The 23,581-nt window shown below is 38.3% G+C and overlaps 1 long non-coding RNA gene across 1 annotated transcript; it reads right to left on the bottom strand.

The window, feature by feature from the left end:
• Positions 1-17,533: 17,533 nt before the first annotated feature.
• On the bottom strand, positions 17,534-22,354 carry LOC110806056 (uncharacterized). The gene is made up of 3 exons (XR_002538202.2): positions 22,052-22,354; positions 20,036-20,279; positions 17,534-17,751 (listed from the first exon to the last, which is right to left on the bottom strand). It is a non-coding gene; the product is annotated as an uncharacterized lncRNA (long non-coding RNA).
• Between the last annotated feature and the right edge of the window lie 1,227 nt (positions 22,355-23,581).

The raw sequence follows: 23,581 nt of genomic DNA, 5'->3' as shown, positions 1-23,581 counted from the left end.
GCGTTGATTACTCAGCTTTTGCTGACGTGTGTGTTTATTTGTTATGTGTGTTTGCGGCCATGTCTTTTTCTTATGGTGGCCCTGCGACGATCCTTTTGGAATTTGTCCACTATGGTGAGCAGTCAAGATTGACTGGAGCAGATCGATCGTGAAAGATGCAATTACAAGTTGAAGGAGCACAAGTTTTATCGTTTAGTCTTGTATGACCGTTTAATACTTTTAGTTTAAATAGACCACCTAGTAATCGAGTTGTAATAGTTTGAGTATTGTAAGCCTTAGCACTTGACAATGTGATCAAGTGTGGCGGTGATACCTCCGATCTAGTTATAAGCTTCCGCAATATTTTTATAAAGTCTATATTATTTCTTATTTATTTCTACTTAGTAAATCGGGGGTGTTACAGTCGTAATTTCGACATTACGCCTCAAAATACAACTCAAAAACTCCTCAAAAACACTTCCTAAATTCCTAAATTCAAAAGCAATTGGGAGCTCTTGCCTAAATCTAACTAGGTAAATCCGAATCCCACTCTAATCTACTATGTTGCTTTGATTTCCAAATGATTAGCAAGTTGGTGTTTTTAATCATTGAAAAACACCACTTGCAACAATCATACATGTTTTCCAAAAATACAAACTTTTTCAAAATGCAAAATACAAATTTCTCAAGATTGAAGGATGTCCAAGTTGTTTACAATCACCTCTTGGACTAGAATCATCTTCAAACATGGGTTAATCAAAGATGACACCTTTTAACATTTAAAGGTTTAGTCTTTTGAGATTCAAAACTCCATTTTCCATATACAAGTTCAAGTTTTCAATTTTCAAGATCCCACCATGTTTAGGGTTGTTCATGGTTATTTCCCTAAACTAGGATCATTTCAAGTTCAAATTTCAATCATTTCAAGTTCAAACTTCAATTATTTCAAGTTCAAAACTTCAATATTCAAGCTTTCAAGTTCAAGTTTAACATGCAAAATCTAGGATATTTGGGTTGAGCAACCTCTCCCAAGTTGAGATTTTTTGGCTTTGAATTCGTGTCGGGCGCACTTATTTTTAAGGAGCCGCTCGGCGTTCGAATCCCATGTGCCCAAGTACAAATTTCAATTATGCACCTTTCAATATTTCAATTTTAATATCGCACCTTTCAATACCGCAATTTCAATATCGCACTTTCAATACCGCACTTTCAATACCGGAATTTCAATATCGCAATTTCAATACCGCAATTTCAATACCGCACTTTCAATTCCGCATCTTTACTTGCCTAGTCCCTTTCTAGGCAATGTGGACCTACTCCCTAGTCCTTTTCTAGCGGGTCATGTATTTACTAATTCCGCACTTTATTTAGTATTGTGATGTTTCTTTATTTGCTTTATTGCTTTCATCACCAACATGCTAAATACAACAAAATGCAAAGGTTACATCACGCTTAACAAAGATATTTTTGGACAAACCGGCCTTAGGTTCCTTAAATCAATCTTTAAAGCAAAAGTGACCACCATACAATTAGAGATTCAATTTGCTTTAAATACAAACCCACATAGTCTAATCTAGAGTTTATTTTCGAAAACAATGTTGTGCCAACGTACTTGAATATTTCTAAAGCTCGCGGAATATGCATTTTTGTTCCCGTTCCCAGATCTCACCCATTCGTTTCAAGGATTCAAAGCCTTATCCAAAATAGAGTCACTTGCGGTCTTTCCAAACGAGACTTTAAACAATTTTTGGTGGCGACTCCTTCGAGGTACAAAAATTCTACGGTTTTCTAAAGGACCGCCCCTCTTGTAGTACGGGAAACAAGTATTTTGACACAAAAAAAAAACCCCCTACACTAACCCTCTACTTTACGGACACACCCACGCTACGGATAGCGTCCATGATCACCATCACAGAAGCATGGGTGTCATCATCCGACAAGTCGACAACAGGGCCAAGTAAGTCCCAGGCAGCGGCCGAGCGCCATGTCAGCTCCGAATCGAAGGTCACGCTCCTCTCAGAAAAAAGAAGACCCGTAATCATGGCTAACTCAAAAGGGGTAATGGTGATCTCCCCCCATGCCATATGAAAAGTGTTGGTGGTATCCCACCACCGCTCCAACAAAGCCCACAGTCGGGGTTTGATCCCCGTTCTCCTCGAAGAGCCTCCCATAGTATGCCAGAAGTCGGCCAAGCCCGTCTGCGACCAAATCGCCATGGCTTCCTCATCAGCACGAAGAGCTTTAAAAGCCCTTTGAACCTCCACCAAGGACCAGAAAAGTGTCGGTGGTATCTCACCACCTCTCTAGCAAAGCCTGTACCCGGGGTTTGATCCCCGTCCTTCTCGGAGTATCTCCCATGGAATGCCAGAAATCGACCAGGCCCGTCTGCAACCAGATCCCCATAGCCTCCTCGTCAGCACGGATTGCTTTAAAAGCCTTCTGAAGCTCTGCCAAGGACCATAAGGTGCGAACCGGCTCTCCATCGGCCTACAGACGAACGAATTAGCTCAAAACCCATACAAGTACATGATACGAATTAGCTCACCAAGCCAGCGCGAGGCCGCTGATACAAGTGAACCTCCGGTCGAAACACCAGACGGAAGGACTCCAGCTAGTACCGATGAAAGTGGGTGCTCTCCGGGGAACCATACCCCCATCTGGCGCATTTACCGCAGCAGCTTCATCGTCCGAAGTGTCCTCCTCAGCTCGAACCACCCAAGATTCGGCAAGCTTCCTCCGAGTATGACGAGGCATACTAAATCAAGCAGAGTACAAAGTGTCAAGATCCTAAACTGGGGGCTATCCTATATTAGCCCGTACAAAAATAGAAGTTCAGAGGCTATCTTATACTAGCCTGTAAGAAGTCAAAAATTCAAAAATCCCCAGTGGCAGTACAAATTCAGCCAGGGACCTCTAGTTCAAAACACAAGTTCTACACCGACGCCTAGGATATCCATGCCAAAGCAGGTATACAAGTTCTACATCAACGCCTAGGCTACCCTCGCCAAAGCAGATCTAAGTTCAAGAAAAAATTTCAAAAATTCCGAAAATTCAAGACTACAAGTTCCAACACTTCAAGTTCGAGTGGCTATCAAACAATCTTCTGAAGGAAATAATGCCCTTGGTCCAAGTATGCATTCAATGTTAAGTCTAATAAATGCGGTTCAGTATTAATTAACAAGTTAATAATTCAGTGAGATCAAGTGAGCTGAATGCCTAGCTAGAGGCCGCTTCAGTTCAAGTGGAATTAATGATATTAATCCACAGCTTACTCTTGACTGAACCCGTAGGGTCACACAAATAGTACGTAAACGGATCAAGTATTTAATAGCATTAAATACTCCATCTATGGATATTCGGAATCGACGGATCTTGGTTTCAGTGGGAGCTGAGATCGTCACAGGCAAGAAATGAATACTCCGGAAACGATGATATTGCCGGAAACGGAAATATGGATCGTATCGGAAATATAAATATTATCCAAGTCGTAGATGTTGCCGGAAACGGAAACATGGTACGTATCGGAAAATATTATCGGAAATGGAAATATTGCCGGAAACGGAAATATTGTCAGAATCGGAAATATTATCGGAATCGGAAAATAATTCCGGAAACGGAAATATTAAATATTTGTTCGAAACGGAAATTGATTCCGGAATCGGAAATATTGAATATTTTTCGTATCGGAAATGAATTCCGGAATCGGGAAATTTAATCGGAAGCGTATCGTACGAATAAGCATCGGACGAGGCCTGCCAGACGAAGGCCCAGCACGAAGCCGGGCCATCGCCCAGCAAGCCAGCGCGCCACAAACGCACCAGCCAAGGCTGCGCCAGGCCCACCGCAAGGCAGGCCCAGCGCGCGCCAAGGCTGCGGCAGCGTGTGGGCTTGCGGCAGTGGGCTGCGAGCTCATGGGCTGCGCGCGCGCGCATGGCGCCCCTCGTGGGCTGCTGTGCGTGCGTGTGTGTTTGTGTGCTACTCGAATCCTGAAGCTACCGGGATTTGTCATATGATTAAATCCAATCCTAAAAGATTTAGTTTATTTAATTAGAGTCCTAGTAGGATTATAACTAAATAAATTAGTATCCTAATAGGATTCCAAATCCTTTTCCATAACTCTATAAATAGGTGCCTAGGGTCACATATTTACATAGATTATTCAAATATTCAAAGTGAGTTTTGAGAGCAAAACTCAATTATACAATTGCCTATAAAGTGCCGAAAATAATAGTACCTTAAGGGCGATTCTAGTTGGTCAATCTTAAGGCGGATCCGGACGTGCTGTGGACTATCTACGGAGGGACGACACTTGGAGTCCTAAAGACTTGTTCTTGTTCGGTTCGGGCGCAGCTAGGGAAGGCACGCAACAAAGAGTATGCATCTAAACTATGCTAAATGATTATGTGTAAATAATATGTTTTCCTGCCTTTATGGTTTTTCCGCATGATTTATGAATTGTCATATGTATCATAACCTAACAGTGGTATCACGAGCGTCTTATTATTTTCATAATCTAAATTGCATGAACATGGTTAAATATTACAAATTTGCAAGAATTAAAAGGGGTGATTAATTTTCGTAATTGTTAATTAATTGCAAATTGCGTTTATTTAATTATACGTACGCAGTTTTTCGGCAGTTTCTTCGTTACTCATCCAAATCGAGTGATTTTTGTGTCAATTCCGCATGTAAAAGGCATTCTAAAATTTTGACAAAAACAGTATTTTTCTGCCGAACCCAGAATTCTCAAATTCGAAGCCTAACTATGACTTTTCGAAGGTTTTAGTTTTTCGAATACAAAATTTCGTAAATTTAAGATGTTAAATTAAATATTTGCGATTCTTGTTGATAAATCTTGAATTTTTGATTGACCTACTGTATATGTTTAACAAGTTTGAATGCCTAGCCTTGTTAATTATGCAATCTAATTTGTAATTATGATTAATTTGTTGAAAATTGGAATAATTTAGAATTAGTTTGATTTTCATAATTAATTATAATTTAATTAGATACCTATGATTAAAAACCACCATAAAAATTATAAATTTATGTTAAATTTTAAATTTTTATGACCTAGACTTGAATCCATGTTAATTGGAAATCAATTGAATAATAAATTTTTGATTTTTCGCCCTAAAATTATGAAATTAATATTATTTATTAATTTGTCATTAATTTTAAATATAAATTTTTAAATTTTATGCGATTCGTTCATATAACTTGCACGCACAAAGCAATGGACGCTACGTGTTACCCTTAAGGGGTGTTGTATAGTGCGGGCATGAGACGACGAGCAAGGGAGCTCGTCGCCCATGCGGCACTAATGCAATGAGCAAGGCCATGGTGCACGAGCACAAGGCAGCAGCCCTGCCTTGTGTCGTGGGCTGTGAGCAATGGACGCATGGGCGAGGGCGAAAGCAAGGCACAGCAGTCGCGTGTGGGCAGCAAGCGAGCTGCACCACAACGCGCACTGCCTCGCGCAAACGTGCGGAGCCTCACGCGCAGCGAGCGCAAGCTCGCGTGCCACGAGTGCTACGCCCAGCGTCGATGCCTCGCACAGCGAGCGATGGCTCGCAGGATCGAGCGCTGGCAAGCGCGCGCAGCGAGCGCTGGCCCGCATACAGCGAGCGCTGGCGAGCGCGCACAGCGAGCGCTGGCTCGCATGCAGCGAGCGCTGGCGAGCGAGCGCAGCGAGCGATGGCTCGCGTGCATCGAGCGCTGGCGCGCGCGCAGCGAGCACCAGCTCGCGTGATGTCTTGCGAAGGAGAGCAGCAGCAGCGATGCGACGCAGCGCATGGGCTGCGCGCACATGGCCAGCGATGGCTGTGTGCGTGTGGCCCATGGGCGTACGTTGCGTGGGATTGTTGCGTTACGATTAGATCGTTTTGAAATTTTAATTTGAAATTTTCAGTTTACGTAATTTTAATTAATTTTAAAATTAATAATTTAAATTATTTTCTTGGATTTTAATTTTGAATATTGTAATTATAATAAATTTTATTTATTCTAATTATTTTACTAAAATTAAAATCATGAATTAATTTAAATACGACTGAAATTAAATTAAACTTTTTGGATTCAATTATAAATATATATGAGCTTTAAATTTTAATTAAATTTGTATGTTTCCGGTTAGACTAGAAATACATTTTTATGTTTAAAATTAGTAAAGCATATGAATTTATTGGTTTAAGTGGGAGCCCTTTTAGTCATAAACTCTTGATTAGGTCTACAAATCCTTAAGGTTAAAACAACTTGATTAGAATTAATAAGGACTGAATAATTGGTAGATTATTGGTGCCCTTGATTAATTGCTGCAAATGTTTACGTGATGCATAATGTGTTTTACTAACCAGTTATGTGGGCCATTCATGATAATGAATGGGTGAATGGTATATATTTTATATGTACTGTTTTGCAGGTTATGAAGTGACTAGTATGGCCCAAATAGGATAGAAAATATGGTCTGCGTACCATTAATTTGAATGTAATTGGTCTAAAGTACCAAAGTTGTTTTTCAATTCAAATATGGTCTGCGTACCATCAAATAGTTGTAATTAGTTTTAATTATAGCTTATCCTATTTGAAGAAAATGGTGCCTCCCACGGAGATTTTCAAGACGGACTTTGAAGTTAAAGCTTCAAGATGAAGTCGGGCCATACTAGATCACATTTATCTTATGCATGTTTTAAGTTATTTATTGCTTTTAAATATGTCTTAAAATGCATGAGATCAAAAGCTTGATTATGTTGCATGATTAAGGATTTTAGTTCACTTAAAATCTAACCAACATAGTAAGAGCCTTAAGTTCCAAACTTAAAAATTGAGTTAAAAGGTGCCATGCCAAAATATACACTTGCTTGGATATCCTTTACATCAATCTAGTAATAGTTTTACGCTCAGCGAGGTGTTACTTATTGGTCCTAAAGGGGCAAGGTACACAAATAATTGTGAGTACATATTAGTTTTGGTGAAACTCAACGATATAAGTAAGGAGTCCTTTTATGTCGTGGCAAAATCAATAGGTTTACCTAATAAGTTCTTAGACGTACCTATCAACCAAGAATAGTTTCTAGACTATTAGCAAAAGGCTTTTGCTTACCTAAGATGTTTTAGGATTAAGTCGACAAACTGTGCTTAGTTCTTCAATGATTTTAGGATCTTGGAATCATTTTATTCACACCTGCCGGAACACATAACTTGAATAAAATGCTTAATAAACATTGAATTATGCATGTATGCTAGAATTTAAGTTTATTAAGAAAAAAAACTGTTAATGGTTATTTATTTGTTTATTCTTTTCAATTGTAGTTTTAAAAATGGCAAACAACAATCAAAACATCATCATAGGTTCTGAGCTTATGGTCAAGCTGAACCTGGCAAATTTTCTTGAATGGGAAGCTAAGCTAGTTGAAATAGTCAAACTCAATGGACTTGAGTATGTACTGTCACATCCCATGCCAAGCTACTATGCCAGAGACATGACCCCTGAGAGATTTTACGCCTGGGATGCGGATCTCAAAAAGGTTATGAGTCTCATGCTGAACAATATCCCTGATGATTGGGCTAGAAGGTTTGTAGCCTATGAACCTTTTACGCTCATCAAGAATCTGAGGGATATCTGTCGTGGAAGCACGGAGGACAGGGACCTGAACGTCCATGAGTTGATTGAATCAATGTCTGGTCTAAAGGTTAGTTCTCCCAACAGGTGTTATAGGATGGAGGTCCAAGAAACACATGTTCAGCTCCTTCGCACTAAACAGAGGGTAGGGGTCCCACTGAGGTTCCATGTGGATCTTATGAGTTCATACTTTGATCGCCTAAGTCTACTAGGAACACCAATAAGCGAAAGGATGGCAGTCTCTATCTTGCTCAATTCACTACACAGTGGGTTTGGTCGCTTCAAGCAACTATACCTAAGTGAACCAAGAGAAGAAACAGTTGCAGAATTTGTTCACCTTGTCCGAAAGGCTGAAATAATACTGGACTGTGAAGCCAAAGATTTACTCAAGGCTAGAAGGAGACCGTTCAAGAAAAGTGGAAAGTCCAAGGGCAATGCTAAATCAAAGCAGGACAAGTCCACATCAAGCTGTCTTTATTGTGATGGTATAGGCCATTACAAAAGAGAATGTCCAAAGCTAAAGGAAGATCATAAGAACGGAACAGTCGTTCCATCTTCAGGTATTTTCGTTATAGACTGTATACTTGCTAATTCAACTTCTTGGGTATTAGATACAGGTTGTGGCTCACACTTATGTTCCAATCCACAGGGACTAAGAAGAAGTAGAAAGTTAAGCAAGGGTGAAGTCAACCTACGAGTGGGAAATGGAGCACGGATTGCTGCATTAGCTGTAGGAACTTACTATTTGTCGTTGCCCTCCGGGCTAGTTTTGGAACTAGAAGAATGTTTCCATGTTCCAAGTCTTACTAAAAACATCATTTCAGTTTCTTGCTTAGATGCTAAGGGATTTTCCTTTTTTAATAAAAGACAATAGTTGTTCGTTTTATTTTAAAGAGATGTTTTATGGATCTGCTAGATTAGTCAATGGACTTTATTTATTAGATCACGACAAACAAGTATATAACATAAATACCAAAAAGGCCAAAAAGGATGATTCAGATCTCACCTATCTGTGGCATTGTCGATTAGGCCATATAAACTTGAAACGCTTAGAAAGACTTCAAAAGGAAGGAATTCTAGAACCATTTGACTTAGAGGATTATGGTAAATGCGAATCATGTTTACTTGGCAAAATGACAAAGCAACCTTTCTCTAAAGTTGGAGAAAGAGCAAATGAACTATTAGGTTTAATCCATACAGATGTATGTGGACCAATGAGTACAAATGCTAGAGGTGGTTTCAGCTACTTTATCACTTTCACTGATGACTTCAGTAGATATGGTTATGTCTACCTAATGAAGCATAAGTCTGAATCCTTTGACAAATTCAAGGAATTTCAGAGTGAAGTAAAGAATCAATTAGGCAAGAAGATTAAGGCACTGCGGTCTGATAGAGGCGGTGAATATCTGAGCTATGAATTTGATGACCATCTGAAAGAATGTGGAATTCTATCAGAATTGACTCCTCCTGGAACACCACAATGGAACGGTGTGTCGGAACGGAGGAACAGAACCTTGCTAGACATGGTCAGGTCAATGATGGGTCAGGCCAAACTTCCATTAGAATTTTGGGGAAATGCACTAAATACAGCTGCACTCAATATAAATAGAGCTCCGTCTAAAGCTGTCGAAAAGACTCCATATGAATTATGGTTTGGAAAGCCTCCAAATGTGTCTTTTCTTAAGATTTGGGGATGTGAAATATACGTCAAACGATTAATTTCAGACAAACTTCATCCAAAATCTGACAAATGTATCCTTGTGGGCTATCCAAAGGAAACAAAGGGGTATTACTTCTACAATACATCTGAGAACAAGGTGTTTGTTGCTCGAGATGGTGTCTTTTTGGAGAAAGATCACATTTCCAAAATGACAAGTGGGAGAAAAGTAGACATCGAAGAAATTCGAGTCGAACAACAAACTCTAGAAAATGCTCAAGATGACATTCAGGATGAAACTCAGAGATCTTTAGAAGAATCTGGTGAGAATCGTGGTCAATCTAGAAATGTTACCCCGCGTAGATCGCAAAGATATAGATCTCAACCGGAAAGGTACTTAGGTATTTTGACGAACGAGAGCTATGACGTTCTATTACTTGATAGTGATGAACCTGCGACTTACAAACAAGCTATGACGAGCCCTAGCTCCAAGCAATGGCAAGAAGCCATGCAATCTGCATTAGACTCCATGTCTGAAAACCAAGTATGGGATTTGGTCGATTTGCCAGATGGCTACCAAGCCATTGGAAGCAAATGGGTTTTCAAACTGAAAAAGGACAAGGATGGGAAACTTGAAGTTTTCAAAGCTAGATTGGTTGCAAAAGGTTACAGGCAAGTCCACGGTGTGGATTACGATGAAACCTTTTCACCAGTTGCAATGCTAAAGTCTATTCGGATAATGTTAGCAATCGCTGCATATTACGATTACGAAATATGGCAGATGGATGTCAAAACTGCTTTCTTAAACGGCGTTTTAACAGAAACTGTGTTTATGACACAGCCTGAAGGTTTTGAGGATCCAAAGAATGCTAAAAAGGTATGCAAGCTAAAGAAGTCAATCTACGGATTGAAGCAGGCATCCAGGAGCTGGAATATACGTTTTGATGAAGCAGTCAGTGACTTTGATTTCATCAAGAACGCAGACGAATCTTGTGTATACAAGAAGGTCAGTGGGAGCAAAATTGCTTTCCTAGTATTGTATGTCGACGACATATTACTTATCGGAAATGACATTCCTATGTTGAACTCTGTCAAGATTTGGCTTGGGAAATGTTTTTCGATGAAAGATCTAGGAGAAGCACAGTACATATTAGGCATCAAGATTTACAGAGATAGATCTAAAAGGATGATTGGACTTAGTCAAAGCACTTATATCAATAAGGTGCTTGATAGGTTCAAGATGGCGGACTCCAAGCGGGGCTACCTACCCATGTCTCATGGAATGACTCTAAGCAAGAATCAGTGCCCAAAAACACTTGATGAGCGTAGACGAATGAATGGGATTCCATATGCATCATTGATTGGTTCAATAATGTATGCTATGATATGTACACGCCCGGATGTTGCGTACGCACTCAGTGCTACGAGCAGATACCAGTCAGACCCAGGAGAGGCGCATTGGACTGCTGCCAAGAATATTCTGAAGTACCTGAAAAGGCACAAAGATGACTTCCTGGTCTATGGTGGAGATGATGAATTAATTGTTAAAGGCTATACGGACGCAAGTTTCCAAACCGACAAAGATGATTTCAGATCACAGTCTAGGTTTGTCTTCTGCCTCAACGGAGGAGCAGTAAGCTGGAAAAGTGCTAAGCAAAGCACCATTACGGATTCTACAACTGAAGCGGAGTACATTGCTGCACATGAAGCAGCAAAAGAAGCTATATGGCTAAGGAAGTTCATAGGTGAACTTGGTGTAGTCCCCTCCATTAAAGGACCAATAGCCCTGTATTGTGATAATAACGGAGCTATTGCACAGGCAAAGGAGCCTAGACACCACCAGAGAGTCAAGCATGTACTTCGTAGATTTCACCTTCTACGAGAGTTCGTTGAAAGAAAAGAAGTCGAGATAAACAAGATTGGAACTGATGACAACATATCAGATCCATTAACTAAACCTCTGCCGCAGGCGAAGCACAACTCGCACACTGCAGCTATGGGAATCAAGCATATTGGAGAATGGCTTTGATGACCCTGTTTAATGTTTTAAAGTTTTAGAGTTTAAATCTTTGTAAAACATTATTGGTTAATCATTCACAATAAATGAAAAGAATTCATTTTTCCATTTAATTTGTGGTTTATTAAATGATGAGTCCCTTCAATTTGACAATATATTCAAGATAGACTGTCAGGACCAGTCCTGTGACTAAGAAATGTCTATCAAGTGAACTTGAATGTCAAAGGTTGAAAATGGTCCCTAGTCGGAGTTTTCTATAAAATTGGACGCATAGAAAACGTTAGACGACTAGAATGCAAGATGACTAGTAGTTCTGTTTCTTGAACTATGTGGACATGGCAATGTCATAATCATTTGCATAGATACTTACTTTGGGAAGACTAGTATCGGACAAGACCTATGAAACTTTACTGTAAGAGATGAAAATCTGTCATAAGTAAATTTCATTAAAATTATTAGACACTAAATCCTCAATACCTGAGTGATTTGAGATCTGGTTGCTTTGACGTTGACCAACCGTCGCACCGTAAAAGGAGGCTATAAAGGCAACGCTCAGGTAATCACCTATCAAACGAAGTCTAATCTCAAGATCGCAAGATTGGGATTGTCCTCCCATAAATCGGGATTAGATGCTTAAAAGTTGTACAAGGCCACTCGGAGAGCTAGAAACTGTGAAATGCATGGCCGTGCTTGGATGAATCATAGGCTATGATTATCTGTTTATTTGATCAGTTGAACTCTGAAACCGAGAAACACCTCTGGACATAATAAGGATGACAACTCTTACCTTATGTTCAAGAGCAAGCATCGAGCGACAAAGGAATTAGGAAATGCACACTTGTCCCTAAGGACAAGTGGGAGACTGAAGGAAATAATGCCCTTGGTCCAAGTATGCATTCAATGTTAAGTCTAATAAATGCGGTTCAGTATTAATTAACAAGTTAATAATTCAGTGAGATCAAGTGAGCTGAATGCCTAGCTAGAGGCCGCTTCAGTTCAAGTGGAATTAATGATATTAATTCACAGCTTACTCTTGACTGAACCCGTAGGCTCACACAAATAGTACGTAAACGGATCAAGTATTTAATGGCATTAAATAGTCCATCTATGGATATTTAGAATAGACAGAACTTGGTTTCAGTGGGGGCTAAGATCGTCACAGGCAAGAAATGAATACTCCGGAAACGATGATATTGCCGGAAACGGAAATATGGATCGTATCGGAAATATAAATATTATCCAAGTCGTAGATGTTGCCGGAAACGGAAACATGGTACGTATCGGAAAATATTATCGGAAATGGAAATATTGCCGGAATCGGAAATATTGCCGGAAACGGAAATATTGTAAGAATCGGAAATATTATCGGAATCGGAAAATAATTCCGGAAACGGAAATATTAAATATTTGTTCGAAACGGAAATTGATTCCGGAATCGGAAATATTGAATATTGTTCGTATCGGAAATGAATTCCGGAATCGGGAAATTTAATCGGAAGCGTATCGTACGAATAAGCATCGGACGAGGCCTGCCAGACGAAGGCCCAGCACGAAGCCGGGCCATCGCCCAGCAAGCCAGCGCGCCACAAACGCACCAGCCAAGGCTGCGCCAGGCCCACCGCAAGGCAGGCCCAGCGCGCGCCAAGGCTGCGGCAGCGTGTGGGCTTGCGGCAGTGGGCTGCGAGCTCATGGGCTGCGCGCGCGCGCATGGCGCCCCTCGTGGGCTGCTGTGCTTGCGTGTGTGTTTGTGTGCTACTCGAATCCTGAAGCTACCGGGATTTGTCATATGATTAAATCCAATCCTAAAAGATTTAGTTTATTTAATTAGAGTCCTAGTAGGATTATAACTAAATAAATTAGTATCCTAATAGGATTCCAAATCCTTTTCCATAACTCTATAAATAGGTGCCTAGGGTCACATATTTACATAGATTATTCAAGTATTCAAAGTGAGTTTTTGAGAGCAAAACTCAATTACACAATTGCCTATAAAGTGCCGAAAATAATAGTACCTTAAGGGCGATTCTAGTTGGTCAATCTTAAGGCGGATCCGGACGTGCTGTGGACTATCTACGGAGGGACGACACTTGGAGTCCTAAAGACTTGTTCTTGTTCGGTTCGGGCGCAGCTAGGGAAGGCACGCAACAAAGAGTATGCATCTAAACTATGCTAAATGATTATGTGTAAATAATATGTTTTCCTGGCTTTATGGTTTTTCCGCATGATTTATGAATTGTCATATGTATCATAACCTAACATCTTCTACAAGATTCAAGACGCCTACTATCATACAAGCATCATTCCAAAATACGAGAAAGTTCAAAGGTACATACAATCCTAGAGTTATTTCAAAAGCAAAACATGAAATACTTACATGGACAAGGCAAGAACAAGACCAAGGGAAGAAAATTCGACCTTTGAGAGAGAAATAGAGCAAGAAAGAATGAAGACTTCTCCTCAAATGGCACGGCAAGGGGCGCTTATATAGCGCAACCCCGCGTCGAGCTCCGAGCTCAGCACCCAGTGCTGCCTGCTGCATGCGCAGGAATCTTCAGCGCGCGCGGTCTCCCGTGCTGATTGCACGTCCTTTACTGCTACGATTTTCTGCACCAGGCATCAAACATCAAATCGTGCTATTTTCCGAAAATACAGGTATACACCTGTGTCTCCAAGTACAAACAGATGAATATTTCAAGGATACAAAGTCCCAAAAAATACAACGAGTCAGGCGTTCGACTCCCAACGGACCCAAGCTCTAGGAAAGTCAGCCGAAATTTCGAAATCTTAAGGGCCAATAAAAAGCTCTTGTCCCCAGTGAAGCACATCCCCCAACGGATCAACTCCGGGTGTTCAAAATTCAAAAATTCAAAATTCAAGATTCAAAAATTCAAGGTTCAAATTTTCGATGCCAAGCTCCTTCCCGAACCAATGGCGGAAGAACAATATAAGTACAAATCGGAGTCATCACAACCGCACGGAGGTAGACTCTATCCTTTTTTCTAACGCCTGTTTTGTGCAGGTACCGGCGTACAAAGAGTGGTCTTGATTGCAGAACATCTCGATCATTCTCCGTCTCTTTCGAAGTACTTTGACTTGAGCTTTCCTGACCGAATGCTCAGTCAAAGTGGGGGCTTCTGTAGACACCTAATTTGTGTCTCCCCATTGGGATGATGACGATACCATTATCCTTGTTAGGTAATTGGAGCAACTCCGTGCGGAAATTCCAATTCCTAAAAGCATGTCCAAAATCCAAGAGCCACCATGCAATCCCCGAGGCCATTCCCCTCCTAGAACAAGGTACAAAATACAATTCTAAAAAACTAATTTCAAAATCCAAGTACAATATCATCTAGTAGACCATTCCATTGGTTTTACTAAGCCTTTTCCACTCAAAATCATATAAGGCAAGTCAAATTCGGGCGTCGACCCACAAAACCGAGCAAGCCGGGCCTCGTCCCGTAAAACCGAAATTCAAAACCCCAAACGGCTTGTTTTTAGATGCAAAATCAAGTCTTAACCCCCAAGAAAACACTACGTGCCAAACATCGTACTATTCGTACGAAGGTACATCAATACAAGACAAATCAAGGACGGAGCCCGCGTCCTTATTTTGGCAGCATTCACGCCACGTCACCAGCGCTGGGCGCTGCTTCGGCGTGCTGCGCTGGCAATGGCTGGCGTTTAGCAGCCATTCCACCTATAAAAACCCCCTAATTCCAAGCATTAGAGGAGGCAGATTCAAGACATAACGTCGTAATACAAAAATCGCACCTCAATATTCAATACAAAAATCAATAAAAAATCCTTCAAAAATACCATACAATCTTCAAGCTTTAAGCAATTGGGAGTTCTAATCGGAAAGCTTGCCTAAACCTAACTAGGTAATTCCGAATCCCAACCTTAATCTATTCAATGATGTCTTGATTTTCTATTTTCAAAATGATTAGTAAGTTGGCATTTTTACTCTTAAAAATGTCACTTGCAACAATCATACATCTTTTCAAAATCCAAACTTTTCAAAATACAAAAACGCAAACTTTCAAGATTCAAGGATGTTCAAAGTTGTTTGTAATCACTTCTTTGAACTAGAATCATTCTTAAGCATGGAGTAATCAAAGATGATGCCTTTCTAACTTTTAAAGGTTTATTCTTTGAGATTCAACACTCCATTTTTAAATATACAAGTCCAAGTTTTCAAGTCTCAAGATCCAATAATGTTTAGGGTTGTCCATGACTACTTCCCTAAACTAGTATCCTTTCAAAGAAAGAGCACATCAAATATCTAACCTTTTCAACATTAAAAGGCCCGACCTTTGAGATTCAAGTCTCTTAATTTCAATATTTCAAGTTCAAGTTCAATATTTCAAGTTTTAAGTTTAATATTTCAAGTTCAAGTTCAAGTATTTCAAGTTTAATATTTCAAGTTTTAAGCTTTCAAGTTCAATTCCTATATGCAAAATCTAGGATACTTTGGGATGAGCAACTTCTCCCAATTTGAGATTTTTGGCTTTGAATTCATGTCGAGCGCACTTAATTTTAAGTAGCCGTTTGGCGTTCGGATCTCATGTGCCCAAGTACAAATTTCAACATGGCAATTTCAATTACGCACCTTTCAATTATTCACTTTCACTTCCGCAATTTCAATTCCGCACTTTCAATTCCGCTCTTTCAATAACGCATTTCAATTCCGCACATTCAATTATGCAACTTTACTTGCCTACTCCTTCTAGGTAATGTGGACCTACTCCCTAGTCCATCTCTAGGGGGTCTTGTATTTACTAATTCCGCACTTATTTACTATTGTGATGTTGCTTTATTTGCTTTATTTCTTTCATCACCGCACATGCTAAATACAACAAAATACAAGGTTACATCACGCTTAACAAAGATAATTTCTTGGACAAACCGATCTTAGGTTCCCTTAAATTAACTTTAAAGCAAATTGACCGCCATACAAAGTAGAAATTCAATTTGTCCTAAATTCAAACCCACATAGTCTAAACTAGGGTATTTTCGAAAATGTTGTGTCACGCACTTGAATTATTTCTAAAGCTCGCGGAATAAGCATCTCGCTCCCTTGCCCGGATCTCACCCATCCGTTTCGAAGATTCAATTCTTATCCAAATAGAGTCATTTATGGTCTTTCCAAACAAGACCCTAAACAATGTTTGGTGGCGACTCCTACAAAGTACAAAAATACGAAGGTTTCTAAAACAACCGCCCCAGTAGGGGAAACTCCAAAAACACCCCCTACAGCGGCACATCGAGGGGATGTGCGCTGCGATGATGCATCACTCGGCCACATCGACGCGGGCCCTGGGCGGTGCTATATGCACGCGGCCCATGGCGCTGCGGAGTTGTTGCTTGAGTGAGGCTTGGTCTTCGGCCTAAGGCCTTGCCTTGGTACGTTTTGGCCGTTTTCTTTATGTTTCGGTTTAAAACAATTTTAATTAAAAAAGTTAATTTCGTAATTTAATTTTTTCTCGGAATTTAATTATTATAAAATATTTTATACTAATTATTTTACTAAAATTAAAACCTTGATAAAATTTAAATTAATTAATTTTAAACAACTGGGAATAAAATAAAAGGATTTAAATATTATTTTATATGAGCTTTAAATTTTAATTAAATTTGTAAGTTTCCGGTTGGACTAGGAAATAAAATTTTATGTTTACAATTTGTAAAGCATGTAAATTTCTTGGTTTTAGTGGGAACTTTTAGTCATTAAACTCTTGATTTGGTCTACATTCCTTTAAGGTTAAAACAACTCGATTATAACTAATAAGGTTGAATTATTCACTAGAGGAAAAAAGCTCAAGTGCGGGCTCAGTTTAAGGGGTTTAGTGCGGGCTTTTACATGTGCAGCACATGGCGTGCCCGCACTTGATGTTTCTCAAGTGCTGCCAAAATATTGGCAGCACTTGATGTTTCAAGTGCTGCCAATTTGGAAATGAGCCCGCACTTGACTAATTTGGTGCTGCCAATTTTATAATATGAGCCCGCACTTGACATATTTGGTGCTGCCAATTTTGAAAATGTGCCCGCACTTGACATATTTGGTGCTGCTCAATTTGAAAATGAGCCCGCACTTGACAAAAAATGGGCAGCACAAGCATAAAATGAGCCGCACTTGGCTTATAAATGAGCCGCACTTGGCCTAAAAATGAGCAGCACCTGATCTAGAAATTTGTTATATTTCCTTGTTACATGTATTATACAACTGGTCCACGCCATTAGTTACCCTCCATACATCAGATAAAAAAAATTCAATTATATAGATAATTAAATAAAAAGTATAATTGTGAATCTAAAAGTCGAGTACATTACAATCATATGAAAAACTAGCATTCATAATCTATGATTCATTACAAGAAAATATCAAAGATAATCACTAGTAATGAAGTTTTTCAACTTGTCTCGAACTTCATTTATCTCCATGGTGGTGAAAGGCTGCTCCCTCGGATTGTTGAATACCTTAACAGAATCGAACATCAAAAAAAAAATATACTTTAGTTATATTAAAATATTATATCATATAATAAAGCAAGACTTAATTTGCTCCTAACAATGAAATAATGAACAGTATAATAATAAAAATGGTTTATTTCGGTACTAATTTTCAACTAATGAACCTAAATGAGTAATTTGAACCTTGTACATGTTTAACATACTTAGTTTTATGTTTCAAATACTCATTCTCACCTACTTTGGTCAAATTATCCACATTTAAGGCCCGTTTGATCATTATAGGCCACCTTGACTAAAATGGCTTATTTCGATTCCAACTTCCTAAATAAGTATTTTAAACCCTTTAGATGTTTAATATACTTAGTTTTATGTTTCAAAAACTCATTACCACCTACTTTGGTCAAGTTATGCACATATAAGGCTTGTTTGATCGTTATAGGTCACATTCCGAATAAATTGGCTTATTTCGCTCCCAACTTTCAACTAATGAACTTCAATAAGTATTTTAAACCCTTTACATGTTCATTAGACTTAGTTTAATGTTTCAAAGACTCATTCTCACCTACTTTGATCAAGTTATTCACATTTAAGGCTCGTTTGATCATTATAAGTCACATTTTGACAAAAATGGCTTATTTCGGTCCCAATATTCAAATAATGAACCTAAATGAGTATTTTAAACCCTTCATATTTTTAAATAACCTACATTTGTTTTTCAAAGATTCATAATCACCCACATTGGTTATAAACATTCAAGGCTCGTTCGTTCAATATAGTTCATATTTTGACTAAAATGGCTTATTTCGCTCCTAACTTTCAATTAATGAACTTAAATAAGTATTTAATGCTTTAAAAGGTTAATAAACTTATTTTTATGTTTCAAAGACTCATTATCACTTACTTTGGTCAAACTATGCACATATAAGGCTTGTTTGATCGTTAGGTCGCATTCTGAGTGAAATGGCTTATTTCGCACCCAACTTTCAACTACTGAACTTAAATAAGTTTTTAAACCCTTTACATGCTCATTAGACTTAGTTTAAAGTTTCAAAGACTCACTCTAGCCTAATTTGGTCAACTTATACACATATAAGGCTCGTTTGATCATTATAGGTCACATTTTGACTAAAATGGCTTATTTCAGTCCCAAATTTCAACTAATGAACCTTAATGATTATTTTAAACTCTTTACATGTTTTACATACTTATTTTATGTTTCTAAGACTCATTCTCACCTACTTTGGTCAAGTTATGCATATTTAAGGCTCGTTTGATCGTTATAGGTCATATATTGACTAATATGGCTTATTTCGCTCCCAACTTTCAACTAATGAAGCTATATAAGTATTTAAAACCCTTTACATGTTTAATGTACTTATTTTTATATTTCTAAGACTCATTCTCACCTAAGTTGGTCAAGTTATGCACATTTAAGGCTCGTTTGATCATTATTGGTCATATTTTGACTAAAATGGATCATTTTGCTCCCAACTTTCAACTCAATGTCACCTAGTTATGGCTAGTTACACACATTGAAGGTTTATTGGATCAATGTAGGTGTTTGTTTGCTTTCACGAAAGTATGTTTTGAGCTAACCCACTTGCATTATTAAGTTGTAACAAAGTTGCCTTATATTCACTAGAAAGTAAACCTAAGTCAACTTATGTCAGCAGTAGAAAGCAGATTTGGTCAGCTGAATATTAACAGACCAAGCAGACCATTAACAGACCAAGCAGACCATTATGCATCAGTGTAGATCAGCAAGCATCAATTCAGAATGCAGCGCATCAGTACATAAACTCATAACATGTGCAGATCAGAACAACATAAAAAACACGAAATATGTACACGACCAGAAACTGATTTTAGGCTTTAAAAACGCTTTAAAAACTTTTTTCTCGTGATATTAATTTCAGATGCACAATCACATAAATCAGAAAATGGAAAAACTAAAATACTAAACATGAAAATAACTAAAAGAAAAAAGTAGATGCGTAACATGTAAAATGAAGACATGACTGGGACAACAAAACAACAGTAGAAAATTACCAAGGCATGCAACAACAAGAGACCATGTATAGATCAGACCACAATAGAATACAGAAAGCATAACATAATTCAGCAAAAACTCAGACGAAACCAAAATTATAAACCCAGTAGAACAGACTACAACAGCCCTAGATTAACACCAATTAGTACTAAATTCATTGAAATTGAAAGCATACACATACAGACAAGCACCCATACAGACTAACCAACTTAAAGTGTTCAACTTAAAGTCTACCGATACCTTCATTTTGATGTCTCCACCAACCACGTCGCACCAGAGTCATCCTTGGAGTGGATTCATTAATAGACGACATACCCAATCATTGACAGCAATGTCATTGTAGTTGCAACAGCCCCCCATGCACCTTGATAAATGTGTGGCGCGTGATAAATGTTCTTGACCAAAGATTCCTTGGCACCTTGTGTGATATGCATTTCTAATTGAACAGGCTACCAAACATGTTTCTGCGGCCAGGAAGGTCACCCTGCATTGTAGTTTGAAGACCGTAAGCAGCAAATCAGAGAGGCGTCTAGGAACTAACAAAACAACCTACTATACAAATAAAATAAAATGCAGGCACGGATAATCTAGATTGTCAATAGGGTCTAATGCTAAAGATAAGATCATTTCTTTTTACAGCAAGCACACAAATGGATTTTGACTGCGGAAGCATGCATAGGAGTAGAACTGAATGGATAAATTAGTTTGATTTCGATGAGAGATCCATCTAGAAAAACTAGTTTGATTTTTAAAACTATAAGTAACATGTGTAAGGCCAAACGCACATTAAAATGCTCTACAAGTTCCTGACATTAAAATGCTCTACAAGTTCCTGAAGCTCTTCGTTCTTGCAAGGAACCTTAACAACATGAGCATTTAGAAACAAAATTCAACATCAAAACCAAAATAATCATTCGTAAAAGTCACATGACTAAAAAATAATGGTTTATAAATTCAACACTGCATCTTGTACTGAAACTACTTACTACTTATACTGTAGGAAAAAAGCGCCGCTGAAACTAATGATTACTCTGACTGTAGGACGAAGCACGGCTGAAACTACTGCTACTCTGACTGCAAGACAAATAGAGGCTGAAACTACTTACAACTCTTACTTCAGGAGAAAGTATAAGGTTGAACTACTAACTAGTCTTACTGCAAGATACGTGAGGATGAAATTACTGCCTAGTGTTACTACAGGACAAAGAACAACTGAAACTACCAGTAATTTGACATATGTGCACCTGAAGTAGATTTCAGTTAAGCCACAACATCTTCCACACCCATATAATTGTGTAATTAAAGCTCGCATTTATGCAAGCATCTCATGTAAGCTTCATCTCAACCATGATACCAATTAGCATAGAAATCAAAATAACATCACCACAATGGACGACTAATAGCAATAAAGTACAACAAATTGCAATAAAATACAACGAATTGCATAAAAATATTTTCTAATTCATTTGCAATTGACGATTAACAGCAATAAAATCAAAATATCATCACTACAATTGACGACTAATAGCAATAAACATCATCGCTTATAGGACTGACTTTTTTTGAACAAAGACTGACTTGACATTCCAGAATTCACTAACAATTTCATTTATAATAGGTAACAGTATGGGATTTGAGAGTGGGTCTCAAGCTGCCTAGTGATCTCAACTTCTAAAAAGTTTCTCATTTAATGATGTAATTAGCAAACTTATTCAGTTATTCCTTGGACGGCAACACCCCGATGCTAGTCGATTTTCAAATTTACAGATTGAATTTATTACCTATCCATTGAATATTTTTCAGCTAGAAGTTTTGGAACAACTCTGGCTGATTCAAGTCCAGCCTTTAGTTCATGTACAGCTAACAAAATCTAATTCAAATCCAAAACCATCAACAAATTCCAAAATCAAACAATATAAACCCATCATACATCACCATTGAACACAATCGCAATTCGAACAATAAAAAAAGTTAAAAAATAAAAACAAAGCCCTAAAAAATCAAAAGCTAAGAGAAATTAACAATAATTACACAAAAAACACTAGAATTGAACTTCTCAATGCAAAGCATTAGATCAGAAACAAGAATCGTCAAAAAAAAATGAAAACAAAAAATCGAAGAACAAACCTGAATTAGTTCGATCTGGGAGAAGGTAGAAGCAAAACGAGCACACAATCGAAAAACATTGAAAAATTAGGCATTCGTCAATAAACTAACAAGATTATAGGAACAAATAATTAAATTTAAACTACAAACCTATAAGAGATAAGGAGGAGCGACTCCTGTGTGCTGCGGCGGCGGCGGGAAGAGGACGATTTTGCCGGTGGGGGAACAGCAGCGGCAACGCGGGTAGTCGTGCGGTGTATGCTGTGAGTGATGTAAGTGTTGGATTTCGCGACTAGAGAACCAGAGACATTTTGCATCATATCTAAGGGATTCCTTAGTTCGGGAAAACTAAGGTAATGCAATTCGGGGAAGGAGTCGAACAGAAGGAGGAGAGAAGAGGGAAGAGAAGTAACCAGAGAAGAGGAATGAGGATAAGCGGGAAATGAAAAAAAAATGGGGAAACGTTTTTAGAAATGTTTTGTGCGGCTCATTTTACAAATATGCCCGCACTTGGATTCAAGTGCTGCCAATTTTCTAAAATGAGCCCGCACTTGTAAAAATGTATATATTTTTCCCTCTTAAGTGCTGCCAATTTACTAAACGAGCCGCACATGAAGGGAAGCACATGTCGATTTTTCTACTAGTGATTTATAGATTATTGGAACCCTTTGATTAGTTGCTGCAAATGTTTCTGTGATGCATGATTTGTTTCTACTAACTTGCTATGTGGGTCATTCATTGATAAATGAATGGGTGAATGGTATATTGTAAATGTACTGTTTTGCAGGTTATGGAAAGTGACTAGTATGGCCCAAATAGGATAGAAAATATGGTATGCGTACCATTAATTTGAATGTAATATTGGTCACTACGGAAAAACACGACACTTTTCGACGCTTTTTTGGCCATATATCGTCGCTTTAAAGCACCGAAATTTTGTATTTCAACGCTTCTTTGAAGCGTCGAAATGTTCATGGTCGATATATCCCAACGCTTTAAAGCTTCGCTAATTGCTCGATTTTTGACGCTTTTTGTAGTCACTAGTTGCCATATTTCGACGCTTCATTTGGTCGAAATTTTTCGACTCTCTATGGGGTTGCTATTTACTCTACTTTCGCGCAACACAGATGCAGCTTTCGACCCTTTGCTCCGTCATTTCTTGTGTTTACGTTTTTTGTTCCCCCAAATCTAGACCCTTCTGAGGGTCACAATTTGATACAATATTTTTCCGTCAAACAAATTTAGACCCTTCTAAGTGTCACAAATTCAAACCATTGTTCTTCATTCCTTTGCATAATAATAAAATAGTTATTAATAATACCATGATTGCATATATCTCCAAAATATATATTAAATCATATATAATGAAAAATAAAACTTTAAATATTAATGTACTACATTATCATAAAACAACATAACTCATCTAATTTATACGAATTAACGACAATGTAGTTTACAAAAAATGCTAACAATTATTCACTCATTAATTTGCATTGTCGACTCAAACTGAAATAAAAGAAATATTTTGAAACAAAAACGACGTTCTAGCATATTTTTCTACACTAATCAACATAGTAAAAAAACTAAACATCTTCCTAACTAAGTACTAATTAAGCGAGTAAATCCTATCGCTACTATAGCTTAGCTTGAAGATAACTTGTTGATCCCTTCATCTACGTT

Source organism: Spinacia oleracea, chromosome 4 (genome assembly GCF_020520425.1).
Source record: "Spinacia oleracea cultivar Varoflay chromosome 4, BTI_SOV_V1, whole genome shotgun sequence".
NCBI lineage: Eukaryota > Viridiplantae > Streptophyta > Magnoliopsida > Caryophyllales > Amaranthaceae > Spinacia > Spinacia oleracea.
Note: the sequence above shows the minus strand (reverse complement) of the source record. Positions and strands in the feature narration are given on the sequence as shown.